General features: G+C 53.0%; 1 long non-coding RNA gene across 1 annotated transcript; it reads right to left on the reverse strand.

Moving 5' to 3' along the window:
• Positions 1–5,743: 5,743 nt before the first annotated feature.
• Positions 5,744–10,919, reverse strand: LOC127472713 (uncharacterized). The gene is made up of 3 exons (XR_007905123.1): positions 10,833–10,919; positions 6,296–6,348; positions 5,744–5,796 (listed from the first exon to the last, which is right to left on the reverse strand). It is a non-coding gene; the product is annotated as an uncharacterized LOC127472713 (long non-coding RNA).
• Positions 10,920–12,342: the final 1,423 nt, after the last annotated feature.

Below are 12,342 nucleotides of genomic sequence, written 5' to 3' on the forward strand. Positions count from 1 at the left end.
ACATTGTCCAATTCCCAGTGTGGATTTATCCAGAACAGAAAATATGAGTTGACCCTGGAGTCTGAAAACTGAAATAGCCACAAGATTTATTTTTTTTTTCAACGGGAGAAAAAACCCCAATAAATCCTCAGCTCTTCCAAATGTGTGTAAGAAAATGCTGCATAAAGGTATTGTTTGAAAACCTAAATATTCAGTTTTCATCAGGCAAATCAATCAAGGATTTTCCAGGGAACTCAGCTAAGCTGGTTGACTGGTTTATGGGAGAGTAGTCAAATATTTCAGGCCTTGAGCCTGTTCTAAAGTCATTTAAACAGATTAAATTGGAATAAGGGAAGCTATTAATTTTTCAATCATATGATCTTATATTTACTCTTGTAATCAAATGACATTCCCACCCCCTCAGCCTCACTAAAGAAATGGGAATCTCAGTTCAAAAGAGAAATTAAATTACAGCGAGTTTACTTTATATGGAATTGCTTCATCAGGATTCAGAGGTCCTTTAATCATATTTAAATATAGTCACTCTAAGCCAAACATTGACCTCAGGTTAAAAGAATATTATGGGCTACTTCATGCAAATCCATTTATAGAGCACCCTAAAGAATTGTGGAGGGCAAATTGAGATGAGCAGAAATGCAGCAATGAACTGCCCCAAACCATTGGCATGCCTGGGGAACAGCATTATTTGCTTTTTATTTATATTATTCTGCAATAAAAAAAAAGGAATTTTTTATCACAGAAAAGAGGGAAAGAGCAGGAAAATCAGGATTTTTGCCTCCAGGACAGCAGAGATTTCCAGAAGGTGAATATGAAGTGAATTCCATGTGCACCTGTGGTGGTTTGAGACCCCCAAAAATCCAATTTCCAAGCTCCCCTCCCACAATTCACTTCAGTGTGAGAGGGTTTTCCAGACATAACACAAGACTCAGTATAGGGGGGAAGGGACTTATATTACAATTATTACACAAATAAATACTATAATATATTATATACACAATTTTAACTCTCCTATGGTAAAGCAATATATTTACACCAGATCAAATCTCCCTCCAATAAAGGTTCAGAAGGGAAGAAGCAAAGATCCTTTCCATGAAAGATAAAGATTCTTATATCTCTAACACACTCTTTTACTCTTTTGGCCACGGACACGAGGTTGAGGTGTGAAGGTGAAGATGCACAGGCTGAGATGTCTGAGGGTCTTTGTCCTCCTGGTTTTAATTCTTGTGGAGCACCAGATGATTCCCAAAGGCACGAGCAGCTGTTTGGCTGAATAATGACTGGAAATGACAGGGAATTCAATGTTTTCCTGATGGTCCTGGCATGGAAAAGCTCCCCAGGAGCTGCAGCATCTCGTGGCTCCCACGGTTGGCTCTGCCTTGGCTCAGGGGAGGGGCAGCATCCGTGGAGTTGGGGCTCCATGGTTGGGAGAAGAGAAGCTGGGAAGGGTCTGGAGCACCAGGAGCGGCTGAGGGAGCTGAGGGGGCTCATCCTGGAGAAAAGGAGGCTCAGGGGGGACCTTCTGGCTCTCTCAGAGGGGATTGTGCCCCTCTGCCCCCTCGGGTGAGACCCCCCTGCAGAGCTGCTCCAGCCCTGGGGAACAGCCCAGCAAGGACATGGAGCTGCTGGAGAGAGGCCAGAGCAGGAACCAAGAGGATCCCAGGGCTGGAGCAGCTCTGCTGGGAGGAAAGGCTGGGAGAGCTGGGATTGTTCAGCCTGGAGAGGAGAAGCTTTGGGGTGACCTGATTGTGGCCTTGCAGGGCCTGAAGGAGCTCCAAGAAAGATGGAGAGAGACTATTTCCAAGGGCTGGAGGGACAGGACAAGGGGAATGGCTTCAAACTGCCAGAGGGCAGGGTTAGATGGGATATTAGGAAGGAATTCCTGGCTGGGAGGCTGGGAAGGGCCTGGCCCAGGTTGCCCAGAGAAGCTGTGGCTGCCCCTGGATCCCTGGAAGTGTCCAAGGCCAGGTTGGACGGGGCTTGGAGCAACCTGGGCTAGTGGAAGGTGTCCCTGCAGGGAGTGGCACTGGATGATCTTTAAGCACCCGTCCAATCCAAACCCTCCTGGGATTCTATCAGAAAAATTCCCACTATAATCTCAGATTTATCCATCAGCACCTGCAGTTTTCCCAATCAATGTGGACCCAAAAGTCAAGCTTTCCTTGCCCTGTCTGGTTGCAACAACAAACTCCTTTCCCTGCCTTCTCCTGGTTTTATTTCCTCTCAATTTACTGCTCTCTGAGCCTTGTTCAGGTCACGTTTCTGAGCAGTGCAGAGGTGGGGTGGCATTTTCCTGGGCTCAGAAAGGCCTGAGGGTGAAGAGGGGCCAAAGAGCCTCAGAAGAACTTCAGGCAAATCCCTACAAACCATGTCAGTCCTACCCTGTTTTATCTTCCAGTGCCGTGGCCAACGACCCTTCCAGGTTCAGCTCCTCGGGGAAGCTCGTGTTGCAGCAGCACTGAAATTAAGCTCAACCCCTCTGTCTGTCTGTCTGTCTGTCTGTCTTTCCAGGCCTAAACCAAGATGTTTATATCCTGTTCCTCACTGAAGCCGAGTGTCCTGGGTCCCACAAACTCTCCTGGACGTGAGGGGGCAGGATTTGGCCTGGGAAGCTCAATCAGCCCTTTTTTTTTTCCTGCCAGTCCTTCACAACTTTGTCCAGGGGGTGGTTTCTGCTGTTCTGCTGCTCCTCCAGCCAGCACAGCTTTCCAGAGGCCTTGGGATGTTCTCCACTGGTGGGAACGAGGGGCCAAGTTCCTTGAGGGACTCAGGGAGTGCAAATGTGCAGTTGGCAGCTGGTCAGGACGCTGGAGCTTGGGCCCAAGAGATGGAAAAGTGTGAGATGAGCTATAAATAGGGTTTAATTCTGGTTTTCCTTCTGTGCAGATGGTTCTGTGACCTGGAGGACTGGGACCTGCTGTGGAAAGTGAGTCCCTTCCATGAGGGCCTGGAGTGACAGGACAAGGGGGAATGGCCTTAAGCTGAAGGAGGGAATGGTTAGATAGGATATTGGGAAAAAATGCTTCCCTATGAGGGTGATGAGGCCCTGGCACAGGTTGCCATGGGCAACCATGGGCAGGGACACCTTCCACTAGCCCAGGTTACTCCAAGCCCCGTCCAACCTGGCCTTGGACACTTCCAGGGATGCAGGGGCAGCCACAGCTTCTCTGGGAATTCTCTCCCAGCCCCTCCCCACCCTCCCAGCCAACAATTCCTTCCCAATATCCCATCTAACCCATCTCCTTCACTTTGAAACCATTACCCCTTGTGCTGTCACTCTCTGCCCATATAAAAATTCCCTCTTTTATATAATCCCCCTTGGGCACTGAGGTCTTTCCAGAGCCTTCTCTTCTCCATGCAAGGGAGAGAAGTTCATCTGCTCTTCAAGACCACTGACACCCCACGTGTCTGATGAAGATCCTTTGATCTTTAGGGATCTTCTCCATTTTAGGGACACACTGTCGTTTTCCCCAGAGTGAGGTTACTCCTTCTGGAATGACCAGATGTCTGGGAGTAGGGAAGGCTTAGACAGAGACAGTATTTCATATTTCCCTGTGGTCTTGTGTCTCACTCCTGCCTCTCTTGATTTATTTGCTCCCATTTATCTCTCCTTTCCTCCTCCTGCCTCTCGTTTTTCATTCTTTTGTCCTGCCTATGTTCCTTTTTCCTCACGGCCTTGGATTTTCCTGTCTCATGGAGAGCCCAGTGAGTGAGCTCTACAGCAGTGAGTGAGGTCATTTTTACAGCTTATGTTAACATTTGTTGATGAAATCATCGAGAAATGATGGTTTAGAAATGCCCCACAGTTTCATTTGGAAACCAGCTGTCCAAGCCTTGCTCTGCTTCCAAGTTTTTCCAGCATTCAGATGAGGAGAAGTAATGGGTGGTGACACCAACAACCAGGATACTGCCTGTTGGATGCAGTCACTGTCCTGACTGCCACCAGGATCCAGCCCTAGGATCCATCTGCTCCAGTGCAGGGATTGAGGATGGAGGCGTTTCCTGCAGGATTAGTCACCCTGCAAACCCTCCGTGGTCAACAAGGACACACAAACACCTGCAGAGCACGTTTCATCCAGTCTTAAATCAATCACCTACTTTAGGCCAGATGAATCCCACCCTAAAAAACTCCTTGTTTGGTTCTTGCTTAGCGGGGGGAGTTAAATCAAGGGCCCATATTGTGTCTCCTAAAGCCACGGGATCCGTCTCCCCTGGTCGCTGTCTCAAGTCAAATCTTAGAATTCTTTGCTTCAAGTTTCTCTTTGACTGCTGAGTGTGAGGTAAAAATATTGCCAAGCTGGAAAGAACAACTCAGAGCAGGGTCAGGAGAGCTCAGCCCAAGAGGAGGAAGTTCCTCAGGTCAGCTGTGAACCTAAAAGGGCTTTGAGCCCCTGTGTTGGGCACGGGTGAGGCCCCTCCAGGGTGGTGTCCAGGTCTGGAACCTCATGGAAGGGAGACCTGGAGGGGCTGGAGCGTGTGCAGGGAAGGGAACGGAGCTGGGAAGGGGCTGGAGCAGCAGGAGGGGCTGAGGGAGCTGGGGGGGCTCAGCCTGGAGAAAAGGAGGCTCAGGGGGGACCTTCTGGCTCTGCAACCCCCTGACAGGAGGGGGGAGCTGGGGGGGGTCGGGCTCTGCTGCCAGGGAACAAGGGACAGGATCAGAGAATCATGGAATAAACCGGGTTGGAAAAGCCCTCTGAGATCATCAAGTCCAACCCTTGATCCAACCCCGCTGTGGTTCCCAGCCCATGGCACTGATGCCACATCCAGTCTGTCCTTAAACACCTCCAGGGATGGAGAATCCACCCCTTCCCTGGGCAGCCCATTCCAATGGCTGAGCACCCTCTCTGCAAAGAAATTCCTTCTAATGTCCAACCTAACCCTCCCCTGGCACAGCTCAAGACCCAGCCCTCTTGTCTTGCTGATGGTTGCCTGGGAGAAGAGACCAACCCCCCCTGGCTCCCCCCTCCTGTCAGGGAGTTGCAGAGAGTGAGGAGGTCTCCCCTGAGCCTCCTCTTCTCCAGGCTGAGCCCCCCCAGCTCCCTCAGCCTCTCCTCACAGCACTTGTGCTCCAGTCCCTTCCCCAGCCTCGTTGCTCTCCTCTGGCCCTGCTCCAGCCCCTCCATGTCCTTCCTGAGCTGAGGGCCCAGAACTGGACACAGCACTCCAGGGGTGGCCTCACCAGTGCTGAGTCCAGGGGCAGAATCACTTCCTTGGACCTGTTGGCCACCCTGTTCCTGAGCCAGGCCAGGATCCATTGGCCTTCTGGCCACCTGGGCACACTCTGGCTGAGAGGGAACAGCCTCCAGCTGTGCCAGGGGAGGCTCAGGTGGGACAGGAGGAGGAATTTCCTGCTGGAAAGGGTGGTCAGGCCTTGGCAGGGGCTGCCCAGGGAGGTTTGGAGTGCCCAGCCCTGGAGGTGTCCCAGGAAGGCCTGGCCGTGGCACTCAGTGCTCTGGGCTGGGGGACAAGGTGGGGATGGGGCACAGGGGGATCCATGGGCTGGGAGGGCTTTTCCAACCTCAGGGATTCTGGGATTCTGATAGAAATGGCATTTTGGCCATTGTTTATGGATCTTCACAATCCTTGTCCGTCCTTCCTCTCCCAGTCATTGAATGAGTGTACAGGGAAGGAAAAACTCACAAACTGCCTGGTTTAAACAAGAATAATCTGCAGAAAAGGTGAGATGGGGAGCACTTACTCCTCTTCAACACCTTCCTCTGGCAGTGCCTTCTCCATGAGCTTCATTGGGACCTTGGCTCAGAGGTCCTGGAGCCTTCCTTTCCAACCTTCCAGCTTTGCCTGCGACAGCAGAATCATTTTACCTCAGCACTGGCACTCTCCAGAGTCCCCTATGGAATAGCTCGAAGCTACACAAACACAAATCCTCGAGAAACAATATTTAGTTTTCGAAGACAATGGGAATGTTTTGCCCAACCACCGTTTTGGCCCAGGGCTCGCGCTTTCATCTCCGATTTGTACCAGATGCAAAGGCAAAGATATTTCCTGCACGTCCCCCAAAGCGCCCAAATTCCTTTGCCTTTGTGTTCACTCAACCTCAGCTTCCATGCCACATAATTTCCTTCACCTCAACTATGTTTCGTGGGACAACATTGAATTTTTGGGCTGCTCATCGTTGGCTTTGTTTGCCTTCGGTGCACTTTGCAGGGTTGGCTCGAAACACAAAACACAGCGGAGAAGGAATCCAATATGGGAATATAATCATTTGCCTACTGCTGCAGGAATAGTTTCCATTATGGCCCCTATTTTTCACACTCTCCTAACTTTCCAAAACACTCACCTTTTAGAGGTGGAGTTTTCCATGCCTGGTGTTCGCCTGAAGGTTCAATTCACCTGTGGGAGCGAAGACATGGAGTTGTTTTTACAAGATGGGAGAGTGGAAAAACCCTACTTTATTTATTTATTTATTTATTTATTTATTCCCCCCCCTCCCAGCATGGGGAGAAAAATGTGAAACCACATTTCTAAGAAGGGCAGCGGCAAATCTGCTGAGGGTTTGGAATCTGCCAGGCACAATCAGGGGTCTTAAACTCATCCCTGTGTCTCCTGGTGTCTGTTTGTGTTTGATGGTCCTGCAGGACGAGAGTCAAACCAACCAGTCACCCCAACCACCAGCAACTCATCCCTGTCCCTTTTTCCCTGAGGAAGCACAAAATCAGGAGCTGTATTAACCAAACTCAGGAGCTGTATTAATTAAAGTTCAATTTCTGACCATGTTAACCCGGTCTATTGGAAGGGGTACAATAAGTCTGGGGGTGAAGGGGTTGTTTGTCCAGTTAAACCTGGAGAACTGAGTGGTATTAAAAGAGCTGAAATCTCTATTGTGCCATTTATTTTCTTTTTCCTGCTTAAAACATCCACCTGAAGAAGTTTTGGGTCAGAAGGGACCTCTAAGATCATCCAGTGACACCTTCCACTAACCCAGGTTGCTCCAAGCCCCACCCAACCTGGCCTTGGACACTTCAGGGATTTGTCCCATTCCAGGGCTGGGGCTCCACAACCTCTCTGGGCAATTAGTGGATTATTATCTGCAGGAAGAAGTTGTCTTGGTTTAACAGCCAAGCCATTCAGCCAAAAACAAACAAAGAAACAAACAAAAAAAAAAGGAAAGAAATACAATAGTTCCACAAGAGCATCTTCTTAGTTGATACACCAGGAACTCTTAAGAAACCACCCCTGAGCTTCAGGGTGTATAGAGGCCTCATCCACACCACGTGCAAGTCAAAAAAGCCAAAAAGAACATCCTGACCTGCAGGCTGAGGAAGCCAGGCTGCCCAGGACCCAGAGAAACTATAAGTTGTGGGTGAGATAAAGGTGATTTTGGTGAGCCAGACACTCCCAGAGAATGTTTGAAGCACTGAATTAAATTAAATGTCACGATTCTACCTCTGAGAAGACACTTTTACATTAATTCACTACGGGAATGAACAGTCCTAAGCAACCAGGCAGGAATTAGCAGTGGGAGGGGGGAGAAGTTGGAGCTGGGAGTTCTCTGGGGGGTGTTGACACTGCCCAGGTGAGACTGAAGAGGGGAGAAGTCCCAGAGCCACGAAACCACCTGCTTTCAGTCAGGGGAGGTCATTCCAGCAGTGACTCCAGAGCAGGATGAACAAACCCAGGTATCCCTGGCTGTGCCTGCCCTGTGCTCCGAGGTGCAGGATCACAGCACCCCACCCGTGTTCCTGGGTGGAATCCATGGGTGTGGCACTTCTCCCACACATCCCTGCACCATTTCAGTCAGGCTGAAGATTCATCCTCACTCTTCACTCCTGAGCCCCAGGGACACCCTTTAACTGGCCACATTTGAGCCCCTGATGTCCCTCCCACCCGAATTGCCCCCCCTGCAGAGGTGCTGCCCTGTGGAGTCCCCCACAGTCAGTCCCAACGGGGTTGGGTGTCCCTGGCTCTCTGACCCCCACAGGTGGCCCCTGTGTGCCCCAATCCCTGTGCCTGTCCTTCCTGGGAGTTCCCCACCACCCCCTGTGCCTGTTTATTGTCTGGATTGCTGGCAGGGGGTGTCACCCTCCACGCTGTGGGATCTCCCACCTCCAGCAGCCACCCAAGTGACCGTGGGGAGCTCAGTGCCACCCTGAGCTCCTGCCAAAGGTGTCCTGGGTGTCTGAGAGCTGCCTGGAGAGACCAGCTGAGAGCAAGACCTGGGGCACCTTCCTCCCCAACCTGCCCCAGGGGTGGGCAGCTGGTCCTGCTCCACCAGAGACAGCGATGGGACACAATGGGAATGTTGTCCACGGGGCCAGGCCCCGAGGGACAGAGGTGAGGGCTCTCTGGCAGGTCAGTGAGTGCAGAGAAAGGCCCGTGTGGTAAAAATACTTTCTGGTTGACAAGTGTAATCCTGTGGTCGAGGCCCAGCAATCAGCAGCAGCCTCACGCAGAGAAGCTTCTGGCAAGGAGTCATTCCTGAAAGTCAGCTCGCATTCCGTGGCACATCCGTGCAGTCCTGGAGGCCACTCGCATTCCCCGGACCCAGAGAGATGGGTCATGGCCCAGGAGGGAGGTTGGGAGGGTTATCACAAGCCACAAGCTGGCCTGACCTTTTTGTGCCCCGAGCTGCAGGGCAGAGCTCGGCTCCCCGGGCCGGCTCCTCGTGGAAGTCGCTCTGGGCTCAGGGAAAGTGGCTCTTCTGCTTCCCAAATTCTGGGGTACCAGAGGCTGTAAAAAGGGGGTGGGAAGCATCTCTCCCTGAACAGGACAAAAATCAAGAGGATGGAGGAAAAGTAGAGGTGAAACAGAGCCCCAGGTCCCTCAGCTCCTCGCTGGCCCCGTTCAAGGAGCTCCCCCAGGGTTTGGTTGTGGCTCCTCCCGAGGGGCAGCTCCGACCTCTGGGAGCAGGGACAGGAGCCAGGGAAGGGCTGGAGCTGGGACAGGGCAGGCTCAGGGTGGATCTCAGGACAAGGTTCTTCCCCCAGAGGGTGGTGGGCACTGCCCAGGCTCCCCAGGGCAGTGGGCACGGCCCCAAGGCTGCCAGAGCTCCAGGAGGGTTTGGACAATGCTCTGAGGGACAGGGGGAAGTGTTGGGGTGTCCTGGGCAGGGCCAGGGCTTGGGCTGGATGATCCTTGGGGGTTCTCCCAACTCAGAAGATTCTCTGATTGCCTCTGGTTCAAGAGCTCAGCCTTGATGTGGAGGACACAGGGCTGAGTCTCCAACCCCTCCACCTGCCTGACTTCCCAGAGCCTGGGAATGAACCTCAACAAACCCTGCTGGACTGACCTGAGCAAAGCAGAAACAGGCAGATCTGTGAGGGGGGGTCACCTGAAAGACAAAATCCCACTGGATTTGGCAGCTGGAGCCCACTCCCTGCCTATTACCAGGAAGGATCTCAGCTTCTGGCCAGGATTTTGTGACATCTGTTCTCCAGCTTTGGATGCTCATCGTTGCTTCATGAGGCACCACTTGACCTTAGGAAGGCTTGTTCCCCTGATGGCCTCCTTAACACAGAATCCCAGAGGTTGGAAAAGCCCTCCCAGCCCATGGATCCCCCCTGTGCCCCATCCCCACCTTGTCCCCCAGCCCAGAGCACTGAGTGCCACGGCCAGGCCTTCCTGGGACACCTCCAGGGCTGGGCACTCCAAACCTCCCTGGGCAGCCCCTGCCAAGGCCTGACCACCCTTTCCAGCAGCAAATTCCTCCTCCTGTCCCACCTGAGCCTCCCCTGGCACAGCTGGAGGCCGTTCCCTCTCCTCCTGTCCCTTGTTCCCTGGCAGCAGAGCCCAACCCCCTCCGGCTCCCCCCTCCTGTCAGGGGGTTGCAGAGCCAGAAGGTCCCCCCTGAGCCTCCTTTTCTCCAGGTTGAGCCCCCTCAGCTCCCTCTGGGAGTGCTTTCCTGTCTGAGGGCTTCCTGAAAGACTTCATACTTAAGGCAGAAATATCTTCCTTCTTCCCAAGTGGTTGTTCCAGCTCTTGGTCTTGAAGGAATCCTATCATTTTTCCCCTTTGCCCCCTAATTTCCCTTTCTCCCAGTGGCCAGTCTGGCCAGGGATCTCTGCCCTGTAGGTATTTCTTTCCCTGTTCCCCTCAAGTTCTGTCCATTTTGTGAGGACAATGTGGGCCTTATTTGGTCCCCACCCCTGGGTGGCAGTGACTGGCACACCTGGCTGGGGACAGGGAGGTGAGAGGACCTGTGGCACCTCCAGGGCCCAGCTTTTGCAGAGACACCCAGTGTTTGAAAGGACAAGGGAGGGGGATTGAAGTGTCCCAGGCCACATTCCAGATACATCCTGGCAAACTCTGCTGTTCCAGAGGTGCTGCTGCTGCTGCTTCCATGACTGGTCATGCAGACACAGAATCATGGAATGGTTTGGGTTGGAAGGGAGCTTAAAGATCATCCAGTGCCACCCCCTGCCATGGGCAGGGACACCTTCCACTAGTCCAGGTTGCTCCAGGCCCTGTCCAACCTGGCCTTGGGCACTTCCAGGGATCCAGGGGCAGCCACAGCTTCTCTGGGCAACCTGGGCCAGGGCCTCCCCACCCTCCCAGCCAGGAATTTCTTCCCAATATCCCATCTAACCCTGCCCTCTGGCACTTTGAAGCCATTCCCCTTGTCCTGTCACTCCAGCCCTTGGAAATAGTCTCTCTCCATCTTTCCTGGAGCCCCTTCAGGCCCTGCAAGGCCACAATCAGGTCACCCCAAAGCTTCTCCTCTCCAGGCTGAACAATCCCAGCTCTCCCAGCCTTTCCTCCCAGCAGAGCTGCTCCAGCCCTGGGATCCTCTTGGTTCCTGCTCTGGCCTCTCTCCAGCAGCTCCATGTCCTTGCTGGGCTGTTCCCCAGGGCTGGAGCAGCTCTGCAGGGGGGTCTCACCTGAGGGGGCTGTGAAGATTTGGCTTCTCCTGAACCCCCAGTTTCTCCATAAGTTGGGGTGCTCTCAGGTGTGCACCCAGCGAAGTCAGGGAGGCTTCTCCCTCCCACCCTTCAGTGACACCCAACAGGGCACAACACCCGTTTTTTGGGACATTTCAGGTCTCAGTCCAACTCTTTATGCAAACGAGGAAGGCTCCGGGTGTTATTTCCTAGCGAGGAGCAGCAGACCTTGAATTCTGACCTTTCCACGCTGTTGGGTTTTCTTGGCTGGTTGGTTTGTTGGTTTTTGGTTTTTTTTTTTTAATGACTCTCCAGGCCTGACCCGAGAGCACTGGGCACGACTGAAGGTCGGCATCGTTCTCCTGCCAGCTCTGCCAATGGAAGCCGGGGCTGGAGCAGCGCTGGAGGGAGGGAGGGGGATATTTACGGGCATGCAGATGAGCTCCCATTTGGATGGATTCCCGCTGGAAGGGATGCGGGGATGGATGGAAGCACAGCTCTGTGGGGACACGCTGTGGTCGCTCCCGAAAACGGCAGCCGGCGTGGATAAGCTGAGCTTATTTTAGGGGCTGGTTTTAGGCGGGGTGTAGGCAGAGAGAAGAGCGAAGACCAGCTGAGGAAACCCGAGTGCCAACTCGCAGGGGCATCTGGCCCTCGGTGCCAGGCTTTGGGGTGGCCAAATTCCGACGCTGAGCAGTCTGTGAAGGGGAAAAGTGTTGATTCCATGTTCTGCACTCGAATTCCTGGTGACTCTGCCCTCCCCCTGCTCGGGGGCACTCAGGGGAAAGGCCAAGTGTGGCTGAGGTGGTGGAAATCAGGACTCCTCCTGCCTGGCAGGAGTGACCCCAGAGCAGCCCCACGTGTGTGTGAGCAGCTCTCTGGGAGCTCCAGCAGGACTGGGAGAGTCATTCCCAAGAAAGCTGCTCCCCCCCATGCCCTGCAGCATTCCCAGCAGGCCTGTCCAGCTCCAGCTGCACTTCCAAGGGAACTCCAGGTGCTCCAGACCCTTCCCAGCTCCATTGCCCATTCTGCCCATTCTGGGAGCTTCAGGCCCCTCTGGTCTGGTGTTAACGACCAATTAAAAATGCTGCTCATTTAGGAATGACTAATTCTTGTTTCAGGGAGCAGGTGGAGCCCTGGGCCATGGCCAGCTCTGGGGGGACTCTCCAGCAGGTTCCACCCTGCAGGTGTCACAGGCAGGACTTGGGACAAGAATGAGGATTTCTGTGGGGGTTTGGGTTCATAAATCAATCTCAGCATCAAAGACATCAGGAGTTGGGGGGTCAGCAGAGACAGGCACAGCTGAGAGGTGGTGGATTCACCCTCTTGTGCTATCTCAGAGTCATTCAGAGACCACACAAACCACTGAACTTCTCAGAGCTCTTTTGGTTCCTCACTCCCACTGATTTCAACAGGTTGGACTCACCTTGAAGTTGCTTTTCTAAAAGAGAATTGTAAATGTTTTCCTTTGAACTTCTCGAGCCCGTGGTGGTCCTGCCACCAGGAAAAG

The sequence above is a fragment of the Manacus candei genome, unplaced genomic scaffold (genome assembly GCF_025592945.1).
Source record: "Manacus candei isolate 608988 ecotype Guabito, Panama unplaced genomic scaffold, ASM2559294v1 h1tg000031l, whole genome shotgun sequence".
Taxonomy (NCBI): domain Eukaryota; kingdom Metazoa; phylum Chordata; class Aves; order Passeriformes; family Pipridae; genus Manacus; species Manacus candei.